Below are 9312 nucleotides of genomic sequence, written 5' to 3'. Positions count from 1 at the left end.
GACCGTTGGCAATAGCTCGACGAATGAAATAACTGTCATGAAATGTAACATTTTCAATTTGTGTTGATGATGTTGTCAAACACCATACGCCTTCGGAAGAAAAAAGTTGTTGGAGGAGTAAGACATACATACTTTAGGTAAAGGAAATAAGCGCATATACAAGAAAAACAACTATATACTGCAGTAAGATCAGAAGGACCGAATCTTAAATACCCACCACCATGAATCAAATATTAGGGTTTCCTTTGAAATTTCAGGGGGGGTTTGAGGACAGATCAAGCAGAGCAGTTCAACCAGTACACTTCCCGAAAATAAATTTAAAGATTTTACCTATGAAGACTATATCAGATTCTGGATTTATAAAAACCATTTTTGTTTGAGTTTTAGAGGAGTCATTAACATCTCTTGTAAGTGTGCAAGGAAATTATAAAATAACGTCTTGATTTGAAATCTGAAGATTTTCACACGAGAAGTAAATTTGGAAATTTTACATCGTTCTATATGGAGGCCTTAAAAAATGGACCGATAAAAACTTAATCCGATACACGTTTTTGTGAGACTAAAATACCAGAATATTTACAATTTCAGGCAAATCGGATAAAAACTACGGTTTCTTAAGCCCAAACCACATATCGGGAAGGGGACCATACCAAAACATGGACCGATTCTCACCATTTTAGGCATACTTCTTTATGGTTCTAAAATAACTCTAGATTTTCAATTTCAGGTAAATTGAATAAAAACTGCGGATGCTAGAAGCCCAAGAAGTAAAATCGGGAGATCGGTCTATATGTGGGCTATACCAAAACATGGACCGACACTCACTATTTTTGACACACCTCTTTATGGTCATAAAATACTTCTAGATTTCCAATTTCAGGCAAATTGGATAAAAGCTACGATTTCTATAAGCCCAAGACCCCAAATGGGGAGGTCGGTTTATATGGGGACCATACCAAAACATTGACCGATACTCACCATTTTTGGCACACCTATTTATGGTCATAAAATACTTCTAGATTTCCAATTTCAGGCAAATATACTTTATATAGTCGGAAATCGATATTTCGATGTGTTACAAACGGAATGACAAACTTATTATACCCCCATCACCATTCTATGGTGATGAGTATAAAAAGGTATGTGTAGGTAAGTCTACAAATAATTACGAATCGATATGGAATTTTTCACGGTACGTAGACAGCCAGAATTGAAATATGGGGGTCGCTTATATACAATTATCAACTTGATATGGACCAATTTTTGTGTGATTGGGGATCGATTTATCTAAGGGCTATATATAACTATAGACCGATATGGACCTAGTTAGGCATGGTAGGCACAATGTACCAAATTTCCACTGACTCTGATGAAATTTCCTTCTCCAAGAGGCTCCAAAACCAAATCTCGGGATCGGTTTATATGGGGGCTATATATAAATATGGACTGATGTGAACCAATTCCTGCATGGTTGTTGGATACCATATACTAACATCACGTACCAAATTTCAACCGAATCGGATGAATTTTGCTTCTCCAAAAGGCACCGGAGGTCAAATCTGTAGATCGGCTTATATGGCTATATATAATTATGGACTGATACAAACCAATTACTGCATGGTTGTTGGATACCATATACTAACATCACGTACCAAATTTCAACCGAATCGGATGAATTTTGCTCTTCCAAGGGGCTCCGGAGGTCAAATCTGGGGATCGGTTTATATGGGGGCTATATATAGTTATGGACCGATTTCGACTAATTTTTGCATGGGTGTTTGAGGCCACGTACCAAATTTCAACTGAATCAGATGAATTTTGGTCTTCCAAGAGGCTCCGGAGGTTAAATCTGGTGATCGGTTTATATGAGGCTATATATAATTATGCACCGATGTGGACCAATTTTTGCATACACTGTTAGAAAAATATGTTTTTCATATGTTCCGATATAAACAAAATGCGTTTCGGACACAATTTTAAAACACAATATATTTAAGTGCGAACATATAATGTTCCTAAACTAACACTAAATGTGTGGGACATCTATGTTAATATGTTAAAATATATTATGTTTGGGGCATGAATGTTTCATAAAAATCATATGTGTGAATGCAAACATATATAAATTTACAAATTTCGATTAAACATACATATGTTGTGATATTTTATTCAAAGCGACAGAGAGAGTATAGAGAAAGAAATAGAGATGGAAACCGGGAGAGTTGACGAAAGATATCAACATAACACAGCAAAAGAATCAAAAGAGAACAATTTCTGTGAAACCGCTTGTATGTTGTTTCGGAAAACTGTTTTATGATAAGGCCAAAAATTTGATATGCTTAAGTCTAAATATTATTTAATTTGAATAAAGAGAATAGACATTCGGAACCAAGAGAATAGACATTTGAAAAACAAACAGCAGCATTTTATGTATGTGTGGACATGTGTTTTGTTTATCATTTTGGCATTATGGGCACAATTTTTTTCTTGGTTCGTTTAAAGAAATCAGGGGTTTTCATAAAAATAACGAAAGGGCACTATACTCTTTTTAGAGTTGGGACAGTAAAATGAAATAAGGAGGAAATAGTGAAAAATTACACAGTAAAATGTATAAAAACAAAGTTTAGTTCCTCTTTATTAATAAGTAGTTCACGAGGAGTTGACGGACACCTTCAAATATAAAAGCGGACATTAAATTCGAGTTTTGCAGCTAAAACAATTTAAAAAGATTATTTTCTTTAAAATGAATTATTAAAGAAAAATAAAAGGCATTTTAGAGCGATGGTGTTAAATGCTAGTAAAAAACTGTTCACGCCTAAATAAATTTATGTTTATATTATAAAATTATTTATGTATGCTTATACTCGACTCCACGTTCTTCTTTTGTTAGAGTTTTTGAAATCATTCCAAATTTGAAAGTTTTGTACCAAAAACAGTTTTTTTTACAAAATTGTTATTTTTGCAATAAAAATTAATATTTTATCCAAAAATCAGTCAATTTCGTTTATATCAAGCACTGTTACTGACTATAAATCTTTAATAACCCACATTTCGAAGTTTCATTATAAAACTTTAATATAGTATAAATATACATGTGTAAATAAAAAAAAGTGTTCGCTCGGAGCAGGGATTGAACCCACGACCCTTTGCATGCAAGGCAGACATGCTAACCACTGCTCCACGTGGCAAACAAATGTATGTTTCTGTTAAATAATGTTATGTTTGCATGGGCTCGTGGGCGCTGCAAACTATGCTATATAAATGTAACTTATAACGATAATTATCTAATGGTGACTATAACAGCTACGTAGCCCAGTGGATAGTGTGTTGGCTTACAAACTGTATGGTCGGTTCGATTCTCCGTGCAGGCGAAAGGTAAAATTTAAAAAATTTATAAAAGTGAATAATTTCTTCAACATTATTTGTATTACAGAAAAAGGTGCCAAGAACTAAAAAAATTCGTGGAAGTGAAAATTACGAGTATGTTATGGAATGAGCACAATCGTGTTTGGGAAAAATTCTTCCAAGCATATAATATTGTTGGCTCAAAATGCTTCCAAACATATAATATGTTCACATAAAACAAACATATTAATGTTTCGGCAGTATCCAATAATATATGTGCTTCCTGCAAAATATGTTTGGAACATATGTTAAAAAAGCGATTTTTTTGAGGGTGTAGTTGTTAGAGACCATATACTGACACCATGTACCAAATTTCAGCCGGATCGGATGAAATTTGCTTCTTTTAGAGGCTCCGAAAACGAAATCGGGGGATCGGTTATATGGGGGCTATATATAATTATGGACCGATGTGGACTAATTTTTGCACGGTTGTTAGAGACCATATACTAACACCATGGACCAACTTTCAGCCGGATCGGATGAAATTTGCTTCTCTTAGAGGGTCTGCAAGCCAAATTTGGGGGTCCGTTTATATGGGGGCTATACGTAAAAGTGGACCGATATGGTCCATTTTCAATACCGTTCGACCTACATCAATAACAACTACTTGTGCCAAGTTTCAAGTCGATAGCTTGTTTCGTTCGGAAGTTAGCGTGATTTCAACAGACGGACGGACATGCTCAGATCGACTCAGAACTTCACCATGACCCAGAATATATATAATTTATGGGGTCTTAGAGCAATATTTCGATGTGTTACAAACGGAATGACAAAGTTAAAGGTGGAGGTTATAAAAACATGCCAAATCTACAATCTTTCTGTCGTAATATTTTTCTCCAGACTTCTTCCATTTTTTTTGCTTGTGTTTTATAGAACACCAAACAAGGTGGGATCCACCGCGACACAGGGTTGTGGGTTCAAACCCAGTTTCGACCAAACACCAAAAAGTTTTCCAGCGGTGAATTATCCCATCTCAGCAATGCCCCATTCGGACTCCGTTATAAAAAGGAGTTCTCTTCTCATTGAGCTTAACATAAAATCGGGCAGCACTCAGTGATAAGAGAGAAATTCACCACTGTAGTAGTGTTGGGAGAGTAACGAGTATTTGATCACAAATACTCGTTACTGACTAATTTTTTGAGTACTCGTTACTAGTAAATGAGTACTCAATATCTTCAATATCATTTTATTTCTACTTCTGGCGGTAGCGAGTTTGCGGATTGGAAGCAAAATCATTGGGTTTTGGGAAAGTGTTAATTAAAGTTTTGGAAAATCGGGTTTCTCAATTAAAATGACGAGAAAAAACAAAATTTGGCTTCACCTCAACGAAAGTATTACAGAAAGTGAAAAATGTAACTTATTTCTTGTAAAGGATTGCATTTGCCACTTGGGAAGAGCAATTGTAATAATGAACAAATTTTCATTAGTTTAAGGTGGGTATTAAGTTCGATTTTAGCCGCATTTTATGGAATACAAACTTTGTGCAAATTTGCTTTGGACTATTCACCATCAAGTTATAATAAAATTTGCAACAAAAATGTATAATTTGATGCCTTTCTTTACTGATTTAGTTTTCACTTTAGCGGCTAAACTCGAACTTAGTACTCACCTTTAGATGGAAGCGTTTCGAATTTAAAGTATTAACTGTTCATTGGAAACAATGTCCCATGCGAATAGTATGATTAATAATGTCGTTGACATCAAAACTATGTTTTTATAGAAGGTGCCAAGCTTATTCAAAAACCCTTAAAAGATTTCAACATTGGCTCTCATCGTGGATATTTGCTTCTAACGAGGCCTGTATATCTAAAACTTTATAACACTTGAATAAAAGTGGAACATGGAATCCGTTTTTCTAAACTTTAAAAACAAGATTTTTTTATACCCTCCACCATAGGATGGGGATACCCCCCACTTTGTCATTCTGTTTGTAACACATTTCATCCGATCCGGCTGAAATTTGGTACATGATGTTAGTATATGGTCTCTAATGACCATGAAAAAATTGGTCCATATCGGTCCATAATTATATATAGCCCCCACACGCAAAGAAAAAAAATGTTTGGAAAACGTGTACCGAAAACATTTTTCTTTTGTTAGAGTTTTTTGAATTGCTTCGAAAATTTTAAACTTTTATCGCCAAAAAAATTCGTTTGTTACAAAATTTTTATTTTTTTCAATAAAAAAAGTTTTTTTTGAAATAACAACACAGTCCATTTCGTTTATATCAAACACTGTTCTTTTCTGACTTTAGGTCTTTAATAAGACACATTTTACAGTTCAACATTTAATATAGTACAATGTAATGTTGAACATTTTTTCGGAATCTTCCGAATATATCTGGAATATATGTAAAAAAAAACAAAAGCAAAAAAAACTTTGGCCGAAGCAGGGATCGAACCCACGACCCTTGGCATGAGAGTCGGACGTAGCTACCACTGCTCCACGGTGCCAAACTAAATGTTTGTTTCTGTTAAATAAACTTTGTTTATTCGGTTCGTGGGCGCCGCAAGCTATGCTATATAAATATAACTTATATGGATATTTATCTATTGATGACCATAACGGGAACATAGCTCAGTGGTTAGTGTGTTGGCTTACAATGTGCATGGTCCGCGGTTCGATTCTCCGTCCAGGCGAAAGGTAAAAAAAAATTTTAAAAATTTATAAAATCGTATAATTTCTTCTACATTGTTGGTATTACAGGAAAAGGTGTTAAGAACTAAAAATCCTCGTGGATGTGAGAAAGATGTGAGGGACAATGCAATTAGCAAGAAAATAATGTTTTTTTTTTGAGCTAGTCTTTATGAAATTGTTTTTACATCCTGAAACGTTTATCACAAAAAGTATATACTTTTCTTCCAAATACACTTCCTTACAGCGAAAAGCAAATGAGAAACGAACTTTGTTTGTCTAAAATTTCGTTTGGGAGGAAAGAATTATTTTTTTGCGTGCATATAAACCGATCACCAAATTTGACCTCCGGAGCCTCTTGGAAGACCAAAATTCATCTGATTCAGTTAAAATTTGGTACGTGATGTTAATATATGTCGTCAAACACCCAGGCAAAAATTGGTCGATATCGGTCCATAATTATATATAGGCCCCATATAAACCGATCCCCAGATTTGACTTCCGGAGCACCTTGGAAGAGCAAAATTCTTCCCATTCGGTTGAAATTTGGTACGTGATGTTAGTATATGGTATCCAACAACCATGCAGGAATTGGTTCCTATCAGTCCATAATTATATATAGCTCCCATATAAACCGATCGCCAGATTTGACCTCCGGTGCCTTTTGGAGAAGCAAAATTCATGCGATCTGGTTGAAATTTGGTACGTGGTGGTAGTATATGATATTTAACAACCATGCCAAAAGTGATCTATATCAGTCCATAATCATTTATAGCCCCCATATAAACCGATCCCGAGATTTGGTTTTGGAAGAGCAAATTTCATCCGAGTGAGTTGAAATTTGTGGATGACAGTCTTTCGTAGAAGTTTCTACGCAATCCATGGTGGAGGGTACATAAGATTCGGCCTGGCCGAACTTACGGCCGTATATACTTGTTTAATTTCTATTCAAGTAACGAGTACTCAATTCAAAAGTAACGAATAGTCAAAAGTAATCAAATTTCCAACACTACACTGTAGTATCACAATGGACTCAGTAGTCTAAGTGAGCTTGAAATATGGGGCTGCCACTATACCTAACCTAACCTAAGATTATGTTTAAGGTTTTATCGGCCAATTTGGTCAAGTAGTGTATGAGTTCGTCTCATATACCAAAGTCGGCAATTTTATAAAAAAAAGTGGTTAAAAAAATTTCATTTGGCAAACCACCGATTGTTAAGCCGATGGGCAGTTCGGAAACTTCATCTAGTACAAAAAGAGCGGCATAAACAGAAAAAAGTTAAGTGTTTTGGAAACTTCCTTCTCTGTTATCAACACATAGAAACAGGTGTTCAAAAAAGATGCATCCGCAATTTTTTTACAATGGAAAAATTAAAAATACGTGCTGTCATTAAATATTTACATAAAAAAGGTTTATCGGGGCAAGAAATTCATAATGATATGATGAATGTGTTAGGTGAAAGTGCTCCTTCATATGCAACAGTAAAAAATTGGGTTGCTGAATTTAAACGTGGTCGTACAAGCATTGAAGATGAACCACGTAGTGGACGTCTAAAAACAGCAACAACAACAGAAAAGCAAAAACAATTCAATAGCCTGGTAAGGTTATTGCAACGGTTTTTTGGGACTCCAAAGGTATTTTATTGATTAACTAGCTGCAAAAGGGTAAAATTTCAGGAAAAAAGGGTAAAAATTCAGAGTACTATTGCAATCTTTTGGATCAATTAAATTTACAAATTCGAGAAAAACGTCCTGGCTTACAAAAAAAAAAATAATTTTTCATCAAGACAACGCACCGGCACACAAGAGTGTTTTAACAATCTAAAATCAACGAATTAAAGTACGAGTTCCTTGACCACCCACCTTATTCTCCTGATTTAGCTCCCAGTGATTTTTACTTGTTCCCAAATCTAAAAAAAAAAATCCTTGCTGGCAAGCGTTTTACCTCAAATGAAGATGCAATCACAGTTGTAAACCACTATTTTGAAGACATTGAGGAAAACTGTTTTAATCAAGGGATAGAATTGTTAGAAAAGCGTTGGACTAAGTGTATTGACATTTCAGGAGATTATATTAAAAAATAAAAATATTTTTGAAAAACTAACTATTCTCTTTCTTTGACAGGTGAAGAAGTTTCCGAACCGCCCTCGTATTTTCCAAAAAACCTCATGTGTTCACCGCCGTTTCAAGTAACTAGGTTAGGTGGCAGAACGATGTATCAGGGTCACTTAGACTATTCAGTCCATTGTGATACCACATTGGTGAACTTATCTCTTATCACTGAGTGCTGCCCGATTCCATGTTAAGCTCAATGACGAGTCTGAACGGCGTTCCACATTGCAGTGAAACCACTTAGAGAAGCTTTGAAACACTCAGAAATGTCACCGTATCACTTAGATGGGATAATCCACCGCTGAAAGACTTTTTGGTGTTCGGTCGAAGCAGGAATCGAACCCATGACCTTGTGTATGCAAGGCGGGCATGCTAACCATTGCACCTCGCTGGCTCCAGTAACTAACTCTGATGATTACTTTTTCTATGATTACTTTTTCCAGTATCATATTCAATCTTACCGCTGGCATGTAAACTACACTCGTGATCTTAATCTTTATAAAGTTCAATATGTTTTCCAAGATCTGTAAAATTTTTAATATTGAGAAAGTGTAGTAGGGGCGGACCCATTCATTTAATGGTAACATAACCCCATTTGGAACAGGTTTGGCGACATATTAATATTTCGCCGTCCAATCATTTCGCTTTCGCCACCAAATGATAACATATAATTGCGAATTGCTAAGACGAACGCCAAATATCTCTAATACAGGTATATTTTCCCATTCTCCTCCTTCAATACCGTAGAATACAATGTTGTCAACTCAACAAATTTCTTTGACAACCCATACGGATTATTGATTTCATATACATATATTTTAATTTCATTATAACGATTGATTTTAATTTGAATTTGTAACTTTTCAATTGTCTATAATGCAGTATATTAAACTCAGTCATCAAAACGTTATTCTCTAATCTGTGGTGTGAACTTTGAGCATTTATTTTTGTTTCAAAATTGTATTTTTATTATAGAGTGTGATAAAGTAATTAATTGAAAAATTACCGATGTTTGATAAACCGATCAACCTCGATTATATTTTTTATTAGTTATTTTTTATTATTAATATACAAAAACAAACACATTGGAGTGGTTTTGAAAAATTCTAAGCGAATCATTTGTCATGCAATCGAATGTTGGCTTTGACCAAATGTGACACA

This window comes from Haematobia irritans, chromosome 1 (assembly GCF_050003625.1).
Source record: "Haematobia irritans isolate KBUSLIRL chromosome 1, ASM5000362v1, whole genome shotgun sequence".
NCBI classification, from domain to species: domain Eukaryota; kingdom Metazoa; phylum Arthropoda; class Insecta; order Diptera; family Muscidae; genus Haematobia; species Haematobia irritans.
This window is presented reverse-complemented; position numbering follows the sequence as displayed.